This window comes from Hemiscyllium ocellatum, chromosome 6, assembly GCF_020745735.1.
Source record: "Hemiscyllium ocellatum isolate sHemOce1 chromosome 6, sHemOce1.pat.X.cur, whole genome shotgun sequence".
NCBI lineage: Eukaryota > Metazoa > Chordata > Chondrichthyes > Orectolobiformes > Hemiscylliidae > Hemiscyllium > Hemiscyllium ocellatum.
In genome coordinates, this window is record NC_083406.1 from 95,910,329 (window position 1) to 95,933,554 (window position 23,226).

The window sequence follows — 23,226 nt, forward strand, 5'->3', positions numbered from 1 at the left end:
GGCATGACAAACAGGGAAAATTGGGCTGGAATTTTGTAGGCACTGTCCAAGAAATCCTGCTGGATGGGATGAATAAATGGGAATCCCCCCTACCAAGGGAGCAACAATGGAGATCATAACACCAGACTACATCAGCCTGGTCTGAGATTGCCACACAGGTTAGAGCTATCTCCGCTGGCTAGACGAATGCTCAGTACTGTAGGAAGAAGGTCAATGACCTTTTTCTTTCAGCCAAAGTAAGTGCCACCACCTTCTCTCAATATATCTCACTCTACTCTGCTACTGTAGCCCAACTCCCACTAAGGCTCGTGTTGTACTAATTTCATTATTGCCAGCATTATGTACCCATTTACCATCACCCATCCCAAACACCAATAGCACCATGTTGAAAATTGTGCAACCATCAATGGCCATCTCCATATCTGACCTTATGATGGAATGTAGTTCATTGATGAAGCAGCTGGAGCTGGTTGGGCGTAGGATAGCACCATGATGAATTGGTGCAGTGACGGCCTGGATCTGAGGTGATTGACCCTCAAAACCAGAACCATCTTCCTTTCTACTCGGCATAACTCCAACTAGTGGAGAATTATCCCTGCGATTCCCATTGACTCCAATTTTGTTTTCTTTTCTGACTTTCTTTTATTTTTCCAAATTAGGTAGATGTGTATTTTGCAAATCACAGTTTGTGATGTCCAAGCTAACATGATCCACATCAAATTCTTTGGCATTAAAATAGAGTAGGGTATGTTATCGTATCTAAAACCCAGGAAATTTTCGCTCATCCAAGAAAGAGAGAGAAAATAAAAGAAAGGAGAGATTTTACAAATTACTTAAAATTATCAGTTAACATGAATTTGAGAGTCCGATAAATCATTGTCTAGTAGAGGTTCTTTTAGTTGGTTGTGCACAGAATTCACTGTTGCTGTGAATTACTGGACAATATGCAATAGTTGTAAGCTTGGATTTAGTTCACTTTGTAGGAAAAATAGTGTTTATTTTAGAAGTTATACCCTTAACAAAATGAATGAGAACAAAGGCAAGGGTTGGCCAAGTCTGGGGCTACTTACTCTTCAGATGTTATCAGCTGATTGAGGAAAGTGGTCAAACACTGTATAATTAAAAGTGGTACAGATAAACCTGCAGATTTAGTCATGTGACTGGGGGCTTCTAGCTTGGCAAAGCAGTTAACAAGATGGGTTTTGTTGTTCTTGCCAAAATATGTACATTTTTTTGTGGTGTCAGTAGCACATAATGGATTCTAAAATGGTTTCCTTTGTCTTGAACTGGCTGGTGCAGGAGGTAATGAGTTGCACTCTGTTTTGGTAATTGCTGGAAACTTCTAGAAGCAGCCACCAGGCCCATTCTGTGTTGCTAGCAACCATGTTCAAAATCTAGGATGAGCCTAATTTTAAAATGATGAAGAGGATGATAAATGTTTTTTTAAAAAATTAGGATCTCTATTTATGGCCTTAAGGCAATAAACGTGTGAGTGAGCATCTGTCAGGGAAATTAGTAAAGTCATTTGCAAGGATGCTCAGTAATTTTGGTTGGCCAAAAATGTGATTGTGAGAAATTGCAGGAGTATTTTGATATTGAAATGAAGCGAGTTAGATCAAGATCACTTCAAGTAAAAGTTTCTATTCTGGCAAAGTTTAAGGGGCGATTGTTAGACAAACTTCATCAAGAGGTACATAGAAGTAGTCTGTAAATCAGCAGTAGCAAGAACTTGTTTATAGCATTTGAAGATAGACAGAGATATTGAAGAGTTGGTGAAAATTTCTGAAGCATGGCGCAGAATAAGATGTGACATAATCAACGGTTGTAACAGGCCATGGTCAAACACGAAACAGAACGTGTATACATTGGCTTCTTGAAAGGGAAAGAAAAGACCACCTTGTTTTTGTTGATAACTTTAGTTGGTCATGTCGGTAAATGTTGAGTCTTTGTCAAGTGCTAAAATTATTGTGGTTTTGAGAAGTTGCTCAGGAACTTTGGGGTTTCCAAGGATGTTTGGTCAGATAATGGATCACCGTTTACATCAGAAGAGATTGAATTGTTTCTATGTAAACATGCAGTCAATCATACTTTTCTATCCTTATCCCCAAGCATTAGGTATTGCTGTACAAAGAAGTGTGCAAATTATAAATTTGGGTTTGTAGTAGACTTGCTAAGTGACAACCAAGGCAGTAATTTCCATTTTTCTGTTCGACAGAGGTCAGACAATGTTCTGCTCACTTACAGAATTACTCCATAGCCTACATTAGGCAACTCGCCTTATGAATTAGTGTTTAAACATGCCGAAGGACAAAGATTCTAAAATTGTAGAATCCCTACAGCATGGAAGCAGGCCATTCACTCCATTGAATCCACACTGATCCTCTAAAGAGCATCCCATCCAGACCTATCCTCCTAACCTAGCCCTGTAACCCTGCATTTACCATGTCTAATCCACCTAGCCTGAACGTCCCTGGATACTATAGTCAATTTAGCATGGCTAATCTACCTAACCTGCACATTTTCGGATTAGTTTACTTAAAACTGATCAATAGAAAAATAAATCAAAAGCAAGACAAAATGAAGATGAATCTTGATATATAGGGTTTGAAACTTAAAGAGTTCAATGCTGGTCAGAAAGTCAAGGGTGAAGAACAACTTAAGTGATATTGAAAAATATGCAATTGGAGTTGTCGTGAGGAGATTAAATGTATTCACATATCTAGCAGAGATTGGAGGGAAACTCCAAATCATGTAGATCATTTGTCTGAAAGAGGAATGGAGAGGAAAAGAATTCTCATAATCCAATTTCCTTGTGCAGTCCAAAGTGAGACTCAGAAAGAAAGTGAAGTTTACAAATTGATCGTTTGCTGATATCCCAGAATTCACTGAGGACAAAGAAAGTCAGAATCTTTAATTAAGGCTAATCAATCAATATCGCAGTTTCAACCATTAACTAGAGATTGTAGTCAAAATCAAAGTTCAGGACAAGAGTCCAGCTAATGGAAGGTAACTACAGACAACAAGAAAAAGCTACTTTCGTTATTTGTTGTTAAATGATGAGATGCTGAAAAGACTTAGCAGTTTGTTATATTGCTGCACTCCCTGTTGGAGAGGTGACAGTAAAGTTAGTTTAATAACGCAGCAGGAAGAAAATTGCAGTCACATTTGTGATTGATGCATACTGTTCTGACTCACTTTGGATATTTCAAAATGGAGATCCAGCTTTTAAATTTCCTTTTTTTTCATTCTGGAAATGACTACCTGCAGTTGCACAGAGGTTAAATTTAGTGGAATATTCTTTTCAGACTCCACTATACCCAGCTGAATCAGTATATTGGACCATGTCAGGAGAGACCATGTTTGCAGCTCCCTTAGTGCCTTTCCCTGCATCAAAAGGTCAGAAGTGCAGATATTTGCTGATAATTGCACAATGTTCAACACCATTTGTGACTCCTCAGAGACTGAAGTATTCCAACTGTATATAATGCAAGACCTAGACAACATACAGATTTGGGCTGATAACTGGAATGTAACATTTGCAATACACAAACACCAAACAACTACACCTCCAACACAGGAGAATCTAATAATCTCCCCTTGACATTCAATGGCTTTACCATTGTTGAATACCCCATTACCAACAATGTTTGTTTTAACAAATAAACTTTGTGACTTCAAAAGTAGTACAGAGGCTGGGAAATCTGCAATGAGTAATTACTTTCTGCCTGACTCTTTTATTCCTGTTTACCATCGACAAGGTACATGGAATACTTGCCTGAATGAATGCAGTTCTAAATGAACTCAAGAAGCTCACTATCATCCATGACAAAACAGCCTGTTTGATTGACAGCCCATTCACAACCTCAAACATTCACCTGCCACAACCAACACTGTGGCAGCAGTGTGCACCATTAGGATACACAGCAATAACTTGCTGAGACTCTCAACAACACCTTCTAAACCTGTGACCTCTCCCATTTAGAAAGGAAAAATGTGGTAAATGCAGGAGAGATCTATCACCTGCAAGTTCCTCTCCAGGCCACACATACCATCCTTAGTTGGAACAGTACCACCATACTGGCTGAGTTTACCACAATGGTCCACCTTCTCAACTTTCTCCTCACCTGGGTGTGGTGACTGTCAGATTAAACCACCAGAAGTGGTCAGGAAATCAGCATGCTGACCAACCTCATTATTGTCAGATGCTTTCTACAGCCACTCCCAACATCAGTAGGGCCTGAAAGCCCAACCCCTATACAATGGCAGCACTACAAAAGTACTGCTTTCTGTGAAGTAAAATGAGATACTGCATAATTTCAATTAATAGATTTAAAGTGTTGTGCAAAAGAAGCAAGGATCATGTGAAAAAACACTTTATCACACATTGAGTAGTTAGAGTATGGAATGCACTGCCTGAAAATGTGGTGGAGATAGGTTCAATTGAGGCATTCAAGAGGATATTTAGATCAGAATAGTGAGGGGGAAATGCAAGGGATTGGCACTTCATAATGATGTGCAGTTAATGGGCTAGCACTCATTACAATTTTGGTATTCTAATTGCAAAAACTGAAACCGAATATTTAGCTGAGAGACACAGTAATAGCATCATTTTGAAAAATCATACATTTCATAACACTGACTGTCCAGAAGGAATCTTTTGCTACATCTAGCAGGTGACTGGTAGAACCATCAGGGAAAGATGTCCCCAAGCAAATTCCAAACAAATTTCTCCTGAACACACAAATGTTTGGTGTTCTGAGCATAAAATAATTTCTTGGTTGTTCTTCTTTTGAAATTCATTATCAACAAACACCTGACTGTTGCCCTGTTGTAATAATTACATTGATATATTCTTTAAAAAGTCAATCATAAAATTTGTTTCGATTTGGTGGATTAACAGGAATGAGGAAATGTTGAATAGGTTAGACTGATATTAATTATTATTTTGGATGGAAAATCTTATGACAGCATAAGATTCTGAGGGGCCATTACAGGGTAGATGCAAAGAAGATGTTTTCTCATTGGCAATTGAGATTTATGGGAAACACTTTTAAAACAAGGGGTCTATCATTTAGGACGTTGATGAGGAGGAACTTCTTCCTATAGAACGCCATTAATCTTTGGAATTCTCTTCTCCAGAAGGAAATGAAGGTTTTGTCATTGAGTTTATTCAAGGCTGAATTAATCAGATTCTTAATTTTCAAAGAAATCAGAGTTATGGGGCCAGATAGGAAAGTGGAGTTGAAGGCACAATCAGGGTCAGTCATTATCTTAGTGAATTCCAATTTCCCCACTTCTGTTCTGATTTTTTGACGCTGTATGTGGGATATGATGTCAACTATGAACCAGGCTGATTTCTCAGCAGAAATACTCAGCAATAAAATATACTGAATGGTATTATCCAGCAATCTTTATTACTTTTGTGCAAACATTACCTGTGACCTATCTGATTTACATAACTGTTAAACTTCAAGAGTTGGAAATGTCTCTGTTTGAGAGCTCAGCATTAACAGGTGGGAAAGAGCATGCTCAGTAACATTCAAATACCTGAGCAGGTGATTACCCCAGTAAATGAATCTACTATCAGCAATGTGAAGAACATTAAAGTGCTAACAGCTTTACAGTCTATTGTAGATCATGTGATACTTCATCCAACAATTCAGTGAAAGTCCATATGAAACCAAGGCAAATGTTTGGCTGTATATTCCAAGCATATGGAAATGGCATTGGAAGTGCATCATGCCAAGTATGCAAGGATGAATAGTGTTTGGAGGGTTCCCAAAGTATTCTCCCAGGCAAGCGTTGTGGCATTGAAATGGATTCACTGCCTATTAATTCCTGAAGAAGGGCTCATGCCCGAAGCGTCGATTCTCCTGCTCCTTGGATGCTTCCTGACCTGCTGCACTTTTCCAGCAACACATTTTCAGCTATCCCATAGGCAACCAATTACGGTGCTTAAGGCCTCCACTAGAAATGATATTGTGTCCTCGCCAGTATTTTACCACCAACAATGTGGTCCCCCACGAAATGCAAAGTCCATCAATGGATGTAGCTACAGTCTAGGTTGGTGGGGGTAACTCAAGCTCCCTAACCCAAAGTCTAGGCTGGGAGCACATAAGGCCATATATTTGGTGAAAATAATTCCGGTAGAAGAGTTTCTCTTCAATTCTGAGCTGCATAACTGCTTCGGCCCTCTGAATCTCGGACTTGTTCCCATGCTGCTGAGGCCACCTGTTGGCCGCACGTCGACATGCCCGCACAGTCACCAGCCTCCCTCTGAAGTGTTCAACTCTCCCAGTGGTGCTGAGCAGGTTCCCAAACTGCTGACCCTTTGTTTGAATGTCAGTATTCCCCAATCTCCTTAATAGGATGGGAATATGTTGTGTTAGATTCAATACATAACAGCTTCTGGCTAAATACCCCAAACTGTGTAGCTTCCATATCAGACTCCATTTCTTTAATCATCAGCCTTCTCAGTTTGTTTTGCCAGGGTTAATTTACAAATAATCCTCTCCCTCCTGGATGTTTCCAAACCCAAATGAATTTACGTTCTTAAAGGAGCTAACTTGACAAGATTCCTCAAGTTAACAAACGAATGAATTTATTAATTATGACTAGTGAGAAAAAAATAAAATTACTACAAACGCCCTTACTGATTAGAAATAAGAAGTGAGTCCAAAAAAGATAAAATACGACATGGTGTTGGTTCAATTTCTGGATCATTCATACAGGGTAGACAATGGAAAATTATCAGTCGAACAGCCCATTTATGGCTGATTTGGAGATTGATTGACATGTATTTATCTTGTTTCCTTTACACTCGCTTGCTGGCTAGCTAGCTTCTACTGCTCAGACCAAGGAGTCTTTGCCTTTCAGCGCAGGGGTAACTAGTGAGTGGTTCTTCAGCTGGGACATTCACAGACCCTAACACTCAATCCCAGTCTGGTGCATGAGTACTGTAACTCACTTGCCTGATTCTTCCATAAGTGCACAGATTAGTGACAAACTGGCAATTAACTCCAGGTTTGTATATTCTTGAAAGGGACACACACCAGTTCTGAAAAAGTGGTATAGGGACTTGAAACATTGGCTCTGTTTCTCTCTCTCTACAGATGCTACTAGACCTGCAGAGTTTCTCCAGGATTTTTGTGTCTGTAGATGTAAACACGTGTCTTGCCCATACTGCTGCTTTTTCTCTCATCATCATTACAGCCTCAGATAATTCTTCAAAGATTACAGCTGCTTATATTGCATTTGTTCCCTTTAGTCTATCTTTCAAACCTTCATTGACACCTCAGCAACCTCCATTTGGTCTTGATATCATTGTCATAGAGTCGTAGAGATGTACAGCATGGAAACAGATCCTTCGGTCCAACTCGTCCATGCTGAACAGATATCCCAACCCAATCTAGTCCCACCCGCCAGCAACCAGCCCATATACCTCCAAACATTCCTATTCATATACCCATCCAAATACCTTTTAAATGTTGCAATTGTACCAGCCTCCATCGCTTCCTCTGGCAGTTTATTCCATATACATATCACCCTCTATATGAAAACGTTGCCCCTTAGTTCTCTTTTAAATCTTTCCCCTCTCATTCTAAACCTATGCTTTCTAGTTTTGGAGTTGCCCACCCCAGGAAAAAGATTTTGTCCATTTATTGTATTCCTGCCCCTCATGATTTTATAAGCCTCTTTAAGGTCACCCCTCAGCCTCTGACACTCCAGGGAAAACAGCACTAGCCTATTCAACCTCTCCCTATAACTCAAAACTTCCAACCCTGGCAACATCCTTGTAAATCTTTTATGAACCCTGGCTTGGCTTTACCACCCTTCTTAAACGGTGGCATCACGTTAGCCAACCTCCAGTCTTCTGGCACCTCACCTGTGACTATCGATGATACAAATATCTAAGTAAGAGGCCCAGCAATCACTTCCCTAGCTTCCCACAGAGTTCAAGGGTACACCTGATTGGGTCCTGGGGATTTATCCACTTAATTCATTTCAAGATATCTAGCACTTCTTCTTCTGTAATATGGACATTTTTCGAGATGTCACCATCTATATCTTCCATATCCTTTTCCACAGTAAATACTGATGCAAAATACTTGTTTAGTATCTCCCTCACCTCCTGCGACTCCACACAAAGGCCGCTTTGCTGATCTTTGAGGGGCCCTATTCTCTGTCTAGTTACCCCTTTGTCCCTAACGTATTTGTAAAAATCCTTTGGATTCTCCTTAACTCTATTGCTAAAGGTATCTCATATCCCCTTTTTGCCCTCCTGATTTCCCTCTTAAGTATACTCCTACTTCCTTTACACTCTTCTAAGGATTCATTCGATCTATCCTGTCTATACCTAACATATGTTTCCTTCTTTTTTTCAACCAAACCCTCAATTTCTTTAGTCATCCAGCATTCCCTACACCTCCCAGCCTTTCCTTTCAGCCTAACAGCTGTCTTTGGACTCACGTTATTTCATTTCTGAAGTTTTCCCATTTTTCAGTCGTCCCTTTACCTGCGAACATCTGCCCCCAATCAGCTTTTGAAGCTCATTGTAAGTCCTGAAGCTCAGTGTAAAATCCAGTCAATCCTTTTGTGCATCCTGCTTGGACATCTTAGAGACTCTCCTAGTTAATATGGGCTCAGTTACAGAATTGTATTATCCAAGTGTGTATTTGTGGCATATGGGACTATTTTTTTCAACTAGAAATGGATAATTCACATTTTCCTAGTAAGGATACATATCAGTTTGAAATAGAAGTGATGGTTCAAATAAGTCTGCATTTTCATACAGTCCTGAAGAAATTCTTCATTGAACAGTGAAGCATTTAGTTATTTTTCATACAGTTCATCATAAAAGACATTCAAGAACGTAAGTGGTTTCTCTGGCAGAAATAAAATCAATGAACATGGACTGAAAATTCAGAAGCTCATTTATTCATTAACATGGCATTGTTTTTCTACTTAAGTATGGCAAAGTGAGAATGTGTGCTGAACTTAATTTTGCTGCAAATGTGTTGCTGGTCAAAGCACAGCAGGTTAGGCAGCATCTCAGGAATAGAGAATTCGACGTTTCGAGCATAAGCCCTGATGAAGGGCTTATGCTCGAAACGTCGAATTCTCTATTCCTGAGATGCTGCCTAACCTGCTGTGCTTTGACCAGCAACACATTTGCAGCTGTGATCTCCAGCATCTGCAGACCTCATTTTTTACACGCTGAACTTAATTTGCAATGTTATTTTTTAGATTGATTGCTACCTTTCACAATTGTTAATTTACATATGTTGGCCTCTGACCATCTTTACTTGTTATAATTTAATGACAAACTCTGCGATCACTCCCCACCAAAGCTCCAGTTGACACAGTATTCACTACAGTACTTGAATAAAAACTCCTAAAAATTAATGAATTTAGCCTAAACTTTTTAAGTACCATATTTTTATTCCAGTGTTATATTATTTCATAATGCTGCAGAGAAGTTACTTCATAAATGGACATTAGGATGACATATTTAAGGCAAAAAATTCTTTGAAGCTGAAGAAAATATAAAGTTTTTTTATATGTTCAAACAATTTCATCAGTATATTGCTCTGGATAGAGCATTTCAGCTATGAGGAGAGGCTGGATAAGCTTGCGTTGTTTTCATTGGAATAGAGAGTATTGAGGGGTACCTGATAGAGCTGCATAAGATTGTCAGGGGCATGGACAGGGTGGTTAGAAAGCAACTGTTCCCCTTTGTCAAAGGGCCAAGAACAAGGCCGTGTGCTTTTAAAGCAAAGGACAAGAGGATGAAAGGGATTTGAGGAAACAGTTTTTACACAAAGGGTGGTGGGCTCTGGAATGCACTGACTGGAAGGGCAGTTGAGGCAAGAAACCTCACAACTGTTCGCCGAGCTGGAAGTTTTTGCTGCAAACGTTTCGTTCCCTGGCTAGGGAACATCATCAGTGCTATTGGAGCTTCCTGTGAAGCGCTGCTTTGATGTTTCTTCCGGTATTTATAGTGGTAAATATCGATACCGGAAGAAACATCAAAGCAGCGCTTCACAGGAGGCTCCAATAGCACTGATGATGTTCCCTAGCCAGGGAACGAAACGTTTGCAGCAAAAACTTCCAGCTCGGCGAACAGAACCACAACAACGGACACCCGAGCTACAAATCTTCAACCAGACTTTAAACCTCACAACCTTTCAAAGTACTCAGATGAGCTCTTCAAGTGTTATAACATTCAAGGATATTAGCTTAATTGGGAAAGTGAGACTAGTGTAGGTAGTAGTGTGCTTTTCACAGTATAGACTCAATGGGCTGAATGGCTTCTTCTATACAGTATGATTGTATGAAACAATGCCATAAAATAGCAAGATTAACTGCAAGATTCATTTTTAAGACAACAATATGAATTCTTGTCTGTGGCAATCAATAGCTAAAGTTAAAGCCCCATAGCAAACAAAATAAAAAACGAAACAGATAAGACAGAGGAAGCAGAGGCCTCTGTGCCATTTGTTGATGTTATCATTGAAGAAGTCTCTATGGGCCACTAGCTGTATTAGTCACAATGTTACCTGCCCTTGGGACTCCCATACAGTCTATGTAGCATAAATGAACTTTTCCTCCAAGGAATTAGGAATGATTTCTCAGTATAGTAGAAGCGATGAGTAGAGTTCTCGAGGCACGTAGAACTCTTGGGATTGTTTATGCTCACCGTGTTCATTAATAATTTAGAAATATAGCAAGAGTATGTTTTGAATGTATTCTCCATACAGCAACAAGAATGATTGTCATTTATATAAATGTTTTGGATGAGAATTTAGGAGGAATGGTTTGTAAATCTGCGGATGACACCAAAATTAGTAATATAGTCGATAGTGAAGAAGGCTATCTAAGGTTACAAAAGGATCCTGATCAATTGGGCCAGTGGGCTGAGTTGGAGTTTAATTTGGATAAATGTGAAGTATTGCACTTTGGTAACGTGAAAAAGGACAGGACTTATACAGTTAATGGTAGGACCCTGGGTACTGTTGACAAACTGAGAGACCTAGGGTTTCAGGTTCATAATTGAAAGTGGTGTCACAGGTAGACAGGATGGTTGAGAAGGATTTTACTATGCTTGCCTTCATTGCTCAGACCACTGAGTATGAGAGCTATGCTGTCATGTTGATGTTGTATAGGATGGTGGTGAGACCACTTTTGGAGCTCTGTGTGCAATTCGGGTCATCCTGCTATAGGAATGATTTAATTAACTTGGAAGGGGTTCAGAAAATATTTAATAGGATGTTGCTGATACTAGAGGTTTGAGGTGTAAAGAGAGGCAATATAGGCTGGGACGTTTTTCTCAGAGGCTTAGGAGGTTGAGGTGTGACCTTATAGAAGTTTATAAAATCATAAGGAGCAGAGATAAGGTAAATAGCAAAGGTATTTTCCCTAGGTTGGGGGAGTTCAAACCTAGAGGGCATATTCTGTACATCTCTATGACCCTATGATTCTATAAAAGAGAAAATTTAAAAGGAATCTGAGGGGCCACTTTTTCACACAAGGTGATTCATATGTGGAATGAACTGCCAGAGGAAGTGATAGCTGTAGGTACATATAGTTCTTCTATAATACGATGGTTGTGTTCATGTGCAACCCCACATTATAGAAAACTCATGCTTTAGAAACAGCTTAAAGTATTGGTGATGTAATTGTGTTACAGTCAACACAAATTTTAAAACTTCGCACTTTAGAAACAATGTCCTCAATTCGTCAATTGCATTACAAGAAATTCACATTAATGAAGCACGCAATATAGCAGAACAACCTGTACAATATAATGTTTAAAAGACATTTGGACAGGTACACAAATTGGAAAGGTTTAGAAGGACATGGGCCAAATGCAGGCAAGTGGGACTGAAGGGTCTGTTTCTGTGCTGTGTGATTCTATATCATCGAGAAATGAGGAAAATGATCAAAAATATTCAAAATCAAATTGTGTTAGGAAGGCACTTAGTCAAATAGGGATCTAGTGCCTATTGAACATAGAGGTAGCCATCCTTGCTGAGGATTCTTATATGGTATAAGTAACTAATGACAGGGTTGAACTTTAAAGGAAACATTATTATGCTCCCAGGAAATATAGGTCTCCCACTCCATGGAAACCATAGTGGTTTTCTTCCAAATAACAAACCACTGCATGTAATCTTCCAAGGCTAGTCTGGCAAGGTAGGTTGATATAACATTATTTTCTTCTCTCAGGCAGACTGTCATTGGAAGCTCTGCAGACAGTAACCGCTTGTGCCTAGGAACCTGATGAGATTCTGAGGAACAAGATCTATCAATCTTTGTGCTTCTTGGTTTAGGTAGGCATTTGTAACATAGACAGGTCAAGATAAAAAGCTGAAAAAGTTTTTCACATTTGCTAATGGAAAATTCTTCATCGTTATTTACAAGATCATTTTTATTTGATTTCTGTCCAAGCAATAAAAGCATATGTTATCCATTTTCAATTAAATTTTCTTTTCTTTAAATACTTTGAAATTTCAGCAAGCCCACCAAGTCTCCAAAGAATAACCCACTCAGACCCCTACTCTACATTTACCCTGACTAATGCACCAAGCCTACACATCCCTGAACACTATGGGCAATTTAGCGTGGCCAATTCACCTAACATGCACATCTTTTGATTGTGGGAGGAAACCCACATAGACACTGAGAGAATGTGCAAACTCCATACAGACAGTCACCTGAGGCTGGAATCAAACCTGGGTCCCTGGTGCTGTGAGGCAGCAGTGCTAGGCATTGATTCACCGTGCCACCCTAATTCCAGTGAGTCTGTAACTGTTTGAAATGATGTTTAAAAAGGTCTTCAAAGAGTTGGCATCAATTATAAAAGGATCAATTGTGGTGTGTTTAGATAATAAGAAATACTGGTTCAAATAACCTGTTGACCCTTGACCTGGAAGCACTACTGCCAAGAAGAAAACTAAGGTAACGATGCTATGTAGTTAGCCACATTAGTACATTATGGAGGAGGCAGTGGTTATGTTATTGGATAGTAATCCAAATGCCCAAAGCTAATGCTTTGGACTCAAATCACCATGGCAGCTGGAGGAGTTTATATTAAATTACTAAATCTGGAACACAAAACTAGTCTCAGTGGTATGGTCATGAAACTAACACTGATGGTTATAAAAAAAACCCATCTAGTTCACTAACATCTTTTAGGGAAGGGAATCTGCTGTCCTTTGCTGGTGACTCCAGATCTGTAACAATGGTGGTTTACTCTTAACTGCCACCTCAAAAGGCTGAGTTTACCATTCAGTCCAAGGGCATTTAAGGAGTGGAATCCCATGAAAGAATGAAGGGAACACATTCCATGAAAGAATGAAAAAAGGACACAAACTTCTGTTTGTGGCGATCATAAACTTTGAGGCAGGGAGGGCAATGAATTAAGCAAGATGGTGGTGTCTAAACACCATTGCTTCTTGCCATCAAAAATAATTTCTGGGCAAATAGGCCAATTTTACTCTTCTCACCTTGCCTCTAAATGGGTGGCACTGTGGCTCAATGATTAGCACTGCTGCCTCACAGCACCAGAGATCTAGGTTAAATTCCAGACTTGGGCACACATTTGTGTGGAGATTACACATTTTCCCCGTGTCTGGTGGTCCAGACAGGGATGTCTAGGTGGTTCAGTTTCCTTCCATGGTCCAAAAATGTTCAAATTATATGGATTGGCCATGCTAAATTGCCCTCTGGTGTTCATGGAAAATTCAGGATTACAGGGTAGGGGTTGGGTCTGGATGGGATACACTTCAGAGGGTGATATGGAATCGATGGGCTATATGGTGTGCTTCCACACTCTAGTGATTCTATAATAATTGAGGCCTTAACTAGCTGATTAATAATAACTGAAAGACCTTTAGTGTGAGATCCTTCATATCAAGGCAAACTTATAGTATTTTGGAAATGCACACAGTGTTACAGGTCTGTCGGAAGCAATGTGGATGTTTATATATAAACATATAACCACACACAGCCTTGCTAGTCTTCTCCAGATTTCAATAAGATTATTGCTCTCATTAAGAACATTATAGCAGGGCACTTAGAGTTTGGTAATGAGGCACAGTCAACCGTGAAATGGAAAACATGTTCAGTCAGTTTATTGGATTTTTTTTAAGTAACATGTGCTATGGATGTACTACTTTTATATGCTTGATACTTGATTAGGTGCCACATTAAAGGTTATCACAGAAATCAAAGCTCGTGGCATAGGGGTTAACTTGCTGGCAAGGATAGAAAGTGAAAAACAGACATAGGGCTAAATCTTTTTTTTATTAGATTACTTACAGTGTGGAAACAGGCCCTTCGGCCCAACAAGTGCACAACGACCCGCCGAAGCGCAAACCACCCATACCCCCACACTTACCCCTTACCTAACACTATGGGCAATTTAGCATGGCCAATTCACCTGACCCGCACATCTTTGGACTCTGGGAGGAAACCAGAGCACCTGGAGGAAACCCACGCAGACACGGGGAGAACGTGCAAACTCCACACAGTCTGTCGCCTGAGTCGGGCCTTTTTAGGCATTACTAAGTCCACAACTAGAGTTTAGTGTACCTTATTGGTCTCCTTATTTAAGAAAGAATGTAAATGCTCTGGAGTAGTTCAAAGAAGATTTACTGAATACCTGGACTGATTGGATTGTCTTATGAGGAATAGTTGGACAGCCAAGCTTGTGTCCGACAGAGTAAGGGACATTTTGATGGTGGCACAATGGCTCAGTGGTTAGCACTGCTGCCTCACATCACCAGGATCCTAGGTTTGATTCTAGCCTCGGGTGATTGTCTGTGTAGAGTTTGCACATTTTCCCCATGTCTGTGTGGGTTTCCTCCAGGTGCTCCGGCTTTCTCCCACAGTCCAAAGATGTGCAGGTCAGGAGGCCACCAGGGATTTTCTAAGGTGGAATTGGTCATCCTGGTGATGGGGGCAGAGGAATTGGTAATAAGGAATTGTGTTTTTATATATGGTAGGATGGGAGGAGGTGTGGACCAGGTAGCTGGGGGAGTCAGTGGACTTGTAGTAGATGTCCATGGTTAGTCGGCGGCTAGAGATGGAGGTGTCCGAGATGGTCCAGATGAATTTGAGGTCAGGGTGAAATGCCCACCAGCCCACACCCTACTCCATATACCCGATGAAGAGGCACGCATAGCTGGGTCCCACGTGGAACGGTACATCTTCTGCAGTTACACCAGTACCACCCCCCACCTATTTTTCTGCTACATCGATGGTTGTATTGGCACTACCTTGTGCTCCTCATGCTGAAGAACAGTTCATCAACTTCACCAACACCTTTTACCCTGACCTCAAATTTACCTGGACCATCCCGGATACCTCTTTCCCCTTCTTGGACCTCTCCATCTTCATCTCGGGCAACTGACTACAAATCCACTGACTCCCACAGTGACCTAGACTACACCTCCTCCCACCCTACCTCTTATAAAAGCATCATTCTTTATTCCCAATTCCTCTGCCTCTACTGCATCTGTTCCCAGGAAAGCAAATTCCATCTGAGAAAATCCTAGATGGCCTCCTTCTTCCAAAATTGCAATTTCCCTTCCCGCGTAGTTGACGATGCCCCACAGTGTAATTCCTCCACTTCCCGCACCTCCGCCCTTGAATCCCACCCCTCCCAATCAATAAGGACAGAACCCCACAGCCGTCACCTTCCACCCCACCAACCTCTGCATATATTGTATCATCCTCCATCACTTCCACCACCTACAAACGGACCCCATCACCAGAGATATGTTTTCATCCCCTCCCCTATCAGCATTCTGGATAGATCATTCCCTCCACGACTCCCTCATCAGATCCATGCCACCTCCCCCTCCCCCCCACCACCACTACCACCAGCCCACACCCCACTCCTGGCACCTTCCCCTGCCACTGCAGGAAGTCTACGCCCACACCACTCCCCTTACCTCCATCCAAAGCCCCAGTGATCCTTCCACATTCGGCAGAAATTTACCTATACCTCCACCAATGTCATCTACTGTGTCAGTTGCACCCGATGTGGTCTCCTCTACATCGGGGAGACAGGACGCCTACTTGTGGATCATTTCAGAGAACATCTCTGTGACACCCGCACCAACCAACCCTACTGTCCCTTGGATGAACACTTCAACTCCCCCTCCCACTCCATCAAGGACAAGCAGGTCCTGGGCCTCCCCTATCACCAAACCTCACCACCCGACACCATGGAGGAAGAACGTCTCATATTCCACCTTGGGACCCTACAACCACATGAGATCAATGTGGATTTCAATAGTTTCCTCATTTCCCCTCTCCCAACATTATCCCAGTACCAAGCCTCCAATTCAACACCACCCTCCTGACCTCTCCATCATCTTTCCCATCCATCCATTCCACACACACCCCCCCCCCCGCCAACCTATCACCTTCTCCCTCACCTTCATCTACCTATCGCATGCTCTCTCAGCCCCCCCAACCCACAAGCCTCATTCCTGATGAAGGGCTTATGCCCGAAATGTTGATTCTCTGGCTCCCCTCGGATGCTGCCTGACCCCCCGTGCTTTTCCAGCACCACACTCTCGACTGCTGTAGGAGTTAGCTTGTTTGTGGCAGTTTATCTTCAAAGTCAAACCAAAGAAGCCAGGACAGAGGCACAATACCTTGGACGTTTTGTTACCGAAGAAAACATTACTCTTGACGATGAGGCAATCAAAGCAACAGTGGAATGGCCCTGGCCGAAGGCAGAGAGGCAACTGTTTGGGGGTATTTAGTCTAACAGGTTACACTAAGAGGGTGTGCACGGATATACACAGTTGGGTGTCACATCCCATGATTGGCTGAGGAGAACAGGGAAAGCTTAAGGAGTGCTTGGGAAAAGATATATCAGGTATGATACTTCACGGAGCACCATAGGCAGTTGGACCCCAATATATGGAGACTCATTTTACATCTTCCAGCAGAAGCGTATTTCATCATCTGTCCTTGGTTACCCAGATTTCCAACCCTCTTTCATATTGGAAACTGATGCCAGTTTCCTTGAACAGTGAGCAGTGCTGTCATAGTTTCAAGGGCAGGAGACAGTGGTTGTTGATCAATTATAGTCTCAAGCTGAGTGAGAGGAATCACAGAATCATACAATCACTGAAGAGTTACAGCACAGAAGGAGGCCATTCAGCCCATAATGCCTAAACAAATTTTACAAATGAGCCCCATTCCCTACTACCAATCTCCTGCTTTTCTGCCTTCCTCTGCACACTGTTTCTATCCAAATAATCATCCAATGCCCTCTTCTGTGCTTCAACTGAACCTGCCTCCACCACATTTCCAGGCAATTCATTCCTTAACCTAATGACTCACAAATATGAAGAATTACTCCAGAATGAAACTTGGAGGCGTGCTATTCCAAGAAGTTCATCAATAACAACCCACTCGGCTGCTTACAAACATTTAAACAAACTGGAAGCAGCAGAGACCCAATGGGCTACTGAACTTGTGAAGTTTCCAATTCCAGATCCAGTGAATGTCAGGCAAAATAATGCAAATGCTGAAGCCCTTAATTGGAAGACTGACCATCAACTGACTGGCTGGAGGGAGTATGACTGATGCTGTGCCCATGTTCCAAGTCATAGATAGCATTCTAATCTGAATCCCCTATGGCATTTGAACAAAGATGCAACATAGTGTCACCGATGCAATTAAAGTGAGTTCCAAACTTGATCCAAACGGGTAGATCAAGGTATAGTTTCATCTTTGCTCTCCACCTCGAAAAAAAAAGCTCAGGCACATACAGCTGATAGATGTAGGCAACAATAAACTGTCCAATTACTCGAAGACACAACATCCATCAATCCAGAACCAGCTGATCTGGACATCCAAAGAAGCAAGGAAACTTTTGAAGTGCTGGAAAAAGCTTAGGGATGAGGATGGATTCTTCTGTGGATGGCCAGGAGAGGGAAAGGTGTAGTAACTCATCTTTCCAAACAGCACCAAGCGACAAGTGTTGGTAGTAGTTCAAGCAACACACCAAGTGATGGAAATGATGATTGGCCTTACCAGAGTGATATTACCGGCCTGGGATGCTGCTGATGTTAACGAATATTACTGAAATTGTGAGAAGTGTACTTTGGCCAGCGTGGAACCCTGGTTACCAGAAGAGTCCTTGAGGTCCTTGAACTGGATCTTATGGTCTTGACCCCAGTGTTAACAGAACTAAGCACATTCTTATACTGTCAAATATCTTCAAGTTCATAAAGGATGTTCCCACCTTTGACTAAGAGACATCACCTATGGCCAAAGTGTTAAGATGTATTTGGTTTGTCTATTATGGCTTTCTCTGTCAGATTCATTTTCTTGGTGACAGTTGTAGTGGAAAGAGTGACAGTAAGGACCAGGGGCCCGATGGGAAGGTAAATTTTAAAAGATATAAAAGCTCACCTCGTGTATAGGCTGAGCACACACTGGGCAGGAGTGGACGCGGGACTGCTAGGGAAGTGAGGCTTTATATTTGGGTAGTTGCTTTAACCGAAACACAACCGGGCAGTGTCCGGCACCCGCTCTCCTCCTCTAACAAAAAAAAGGTCCTGTGCACCGAATTGGTAAGGTGACTAGTTTCGTTATTATTTTCGGTTTTCTGTAGTCTCGTTGGGAATTTACAATAGTGGGAATGGAGGTTAGGACAGTTGAATGGTTCCCCTGCAGAATGTGGGAGGTAAGGGTCACCCAGTAGTGTCCTTGCTGACTGCTTCTGTGGGAAGTGCACCCAACTCCAGCTCCTTGAAAACCGAATGAGGGAACTGGAACTGGATAAACTTTGGATCATTCAGGAAGTGGTGGGGGTGGGGGGGGGGGGGGGGGTGGGGGTGAAAAGAGTTACAGGGAAATAGTCGCACCTCAGGTCAAAGAAGAAGGTAGATGTCTGGCCATCAGGGGACAGAAAGTGAACTGGCAGGCAGTGCAGGGATCCCCTGTGGCCGTTCACCTCAACAACAAGTATACCATTTTGGATACTGCTGGGGGGAGGAACGAATTACCAGGGGTAAGCCAGGGGGTACAGATCCCTGGCAAAGAGTCTGTCCCTTTTGCTCAGAAGGGAAGGGGTAAGAGGAACAGAGCATTAATTATTGGAGACTCCACAGTTAGGGGGACTGATAGGAGGTTCTATGGGAAAGAGAGAGACTCACGGTTGGTGTGTTGCCTCCCAGGTGCTAGGGTTTGTGATGTCTCTGATCGTGTTCTCGGGATCCTTGAGGGGATGGGGGAGCAAACCCAAGTCGTGGTCCACATAGAGTCATAGAGTCATAGACCTGTACAGCATGGAAACAGACCCTTCGATCCAATCCGTCCATGCCGACCTGATATGTCAAACCAATCTAGTTCCACCTGCCAGCACCCGGCACATATCCCTCCAAACCCTTACTATTCATTTACCCATCCAAATGCCTCTTAAAAGTTGCAATTGTACCAACCTCCACCACATCCTCTGGCAGCTCATTCTATACACGTATGACACTCTGTGTGAAAATGTTGTCCTGTAGGTCTCTTTTATATCTTTCTCCTCTCACTCTAAACCCTCTAGTTCTGGACTCCCTGACCCCAGGGAAAAGACGTTGTCTATTTACCCTATCCATGCCCCTCCTAATTTTGTAAACATCCATAAGGTCACCCCTCAGCCTCTGATGCCCAGGGAAAACAGCCCCAGCCTGTTCAGCCTCTTCCCATAGCACAAATCCTCCAACCCTGGCAACATCCTTGTAAATCTTTTCTGAACCATTTCAAGTTTCACAACATCTTTCCAATAGGAAGGAGACCAGAACTGCACGCAGCATTCCAACAGTTGCTTAACTAATGTCCTGTATAGCCACAACATGATCTCCCAACTCCTGTACTCAATAATCTAACCAATAAAGGAAAGCAAACCAAATGCCTTCTTCACTATCCTATCTAACTGCGACTCCATTTTCAAGGAGCTATGAACCTGCACTCCAAGGTCACTTTGTTCAGCAACACTCCCTAGGACCTTACCATTAAGTGTAGAAGTCCTGCTAAGACTTGCTTTCCCAAAATGCAGCACCTCGCATTTCTCTGAATTAAACTCCATCTGCCACTTCTCAGCCCATTGGCCCATCTGGTCAAGATCCCATTGTAATCTGAGGTAACCTTCTTTGCTGTCCACTACACCTCCAGTTTTGGTGTCATCTGCAAACTTCTAACTGTACCTCTTATGCTCACATCCAAATCAATTATATAAATTATGAAGAGTAGTGGACCCAGCACCAATCCACTCCACTGGTCACAGGCCTCCAGTCTGAAAAACAACCCTCCACCACCACGCTCTATCTTCGACCTTTGAGCCAGTTCTGTATCCAAATGGTTAGTTCTCCCTGTATTCCGTGAGATCTAATCTTACAATCAGTTTCCCATGGGGAACCTTGTCGAACGCCTTACTGAAGTCCATATAGATGACATCCCGAGCTCTGCCCGCATCATTTCTCTTTGTTACTTCTTCAAAAAACTCAATCAAGTTTGTGAGACGTGATTTCCCACGCACAAAGTCATGTTGACTATCCCTATACCTTTCCAAATACATTTACATCCTGTCCCTCAGGATTCCCTCCAACAACTTGCCCACCAATGAGGTCAGACTCACTGGTCTATAGTTCCCTGGCTTGTACTTACCACCCTTCTTAAACAGTGGCACCCATGTTAGCCAACCTACAGTCTTCTGGCACCTCTCCTGTGACTATCGATGATACAAATATCTCAGCAAGAGGCCCAGCAATCACTTCGCTAGCTTCCCACAGAGTTCTAGGGTACACCTGATCAGGTCATGGGGATTTATCCACTTTTATTGGTTTCAAGACATCCAGCACTCCCTCCTCTGTAATATGGACATTTTGCAAGGTGTCACCACCTATTTTCTTACTTTCTATATCTTCCATATCCTTTTCCACAGTAAATACAGATGCAAAATACTAGTTTAGTAACTCCGCCATTTTCTGCGGCTCCACACAAAGGCCGCTTTGCTGATCTTTGAGGGGCCCTATTCTCTCCCTAGTTACCCTTTTGTCCTTAATGTATTTGTAAAAACCCTTGGGATTCTCCTTAATTCTATTTTCCAAAGCTATCTCATGTCCCCTTTTTGCCCTCCTGATTTGCCTCTTAAGTATACTCCTAACTTCTTTATACTCTTCTAAGGATTCACTCAATCTATCCTGTCTATACCTGACATGTGCTTCCTTCTTTTTCTTAACCAAACCCTCAATTTCTTTAGTCATCCAGTATGCCCTATACCTACCAGCTTTTCCTTTCACCCTGACAGGAATATACTTTCTCTAGATTCTTGTTATCTCATTTCTGAAGGCTTCCCATTTTCCAGCCGTCCCTTTACCTGTGAACATCTGCCCCCAATCAGCTTTCGAAAGTTCTTGCCTAATACTGTCAAAACTGGCCTTTCTCCAATTTAGAACTTCAACTTTTAGATCTGGTCTATCCTTATCCATCATTATTTTAAAACGAATAGAATTATGGTCGCTGGCCCCAAAGTGCCCCCCCGCTGTCACCTCAGTCACCTGCCCTGCCTTATTTCCCAAGAAAGATCAAGTTTGGTACCTTCTCTGCTAAGTACATCCACATACTGAATCAGAAAATTGTCTTGTACACACTTAACAAATTCCTATCCATCTAACCCTTAACAGTCCGAGTCTATGTTTGGAAAGTTAAGATCCCCTACTATAATCACTCTATTATTCTTACAGATAGCTGAGATCTCCTTCCAAGTTTGTTTCTCAATTTCCCTCTGTCTATAATACAATCCCAATAAGGTTATTACCGCTTTCTTATTTATCAGTTCCACCCAAATAACTTCCCTGGATGTATTTCCGGGAATATCCTTCCTCAGCACGGCTGCAATGTTATCCCTTATCAAAAATGCCACTCTCCCTCTCCTCTCTTGCCTCCCTTTCTATCCTTCCTGTAGCATTTGTATCTGCCAGTCCTGCCCATCCCTGAGCCACATTTCCATAATTGCTATGAAATCCCAGTCCCATGTTCCTAACCATGCCCTGAGTTCATCTGCCTTCTCTGTTAGGCCGCTTGCATTGAGATAAATGCAGTTTAATTTATTAGTCCCACCTTGTCCCTGCCTGCCCTGACTGTTTGGCTCGCTTCTGTTCTCAACTGTACCAGTCTCAGATTGATCTCTTTCCTCAGTATCTCCCTGGGTCCCACCCCCTCCTCCACCTTACTAGTTTAAATCCTCCTGAGCTGCTCCCACAAATTTCCCTGCCAGTATATTAGTCCCCTTCCAATTTAGGTGCAATCCATTCTTCTTGTACAGGTCACTTCTACCCCAAAAGAGATTCCAATGATCCAGAAATGTGAATCCTTCTCCCATACACCAGCTCCTCAGCCATGCATTCATCTGCTCTATCCTCCAATTCCTGCAATCTCCCTTCGGAATCTGAACTTTTTCCCTTCCTATGTCGTTGGTTCCAATGTGGATAATGACCCCTTGCTGGCCCCTCTCCCCCGTGAGAACAGTCTGCATCCTCTCTGAGATATCCTTGATCCTGGCACCAGGGAAGCAACACAACAGGCACCGATGATATTGGTAGAAGGAGAGATGGGATTTAAGGCAGAAATTCATGGAGCTAGAGTGGAAACTTAGAGCTAGATGAATTAGAGTTGTTGTCTCTGGTTTGTTGCCCGTTCCACATGCTAGCGAAGTGCGGAATAAGGAGAGAGAGAGCTGTTGAACACATGGCTAGAGGGATGGTGCAGGAGGGAGGGTTTTGAATTCCTGGAATATTGAGGCTCTTTCTGGAGTAGGTGGGACATCTACAAACAGGATGGTCTTCACATGAACCAGAGGGGTACCAATATTCTGGGAGTTGGGGGGGTGGTGTGGCGGTGAGAGTTTGCTAATGCACTTCGGATGGGTTTAAGCTAATTCAGCAGGGGGATGGGAACCAAAATTATTGTTCGACTATATAGGAGGGTGAGAGTAGTGAAGTCAAAACTCAGATTTCAAGATCACAAGAAGGTACTGGAAGGCAAGGAGTTGGTTTGAAGTGTGTCTACTTCAATGCCTAGAGCATCTGGAATAAGGTGGGTGAACTTGCAGCATGGGTTGGTACCTGGGATTTCAACATTGTGCCATTTCAGAGACATGGGTAGAGCAGGGATTGGAATGGTTATTCCAGGTTCCACAATTTAGAT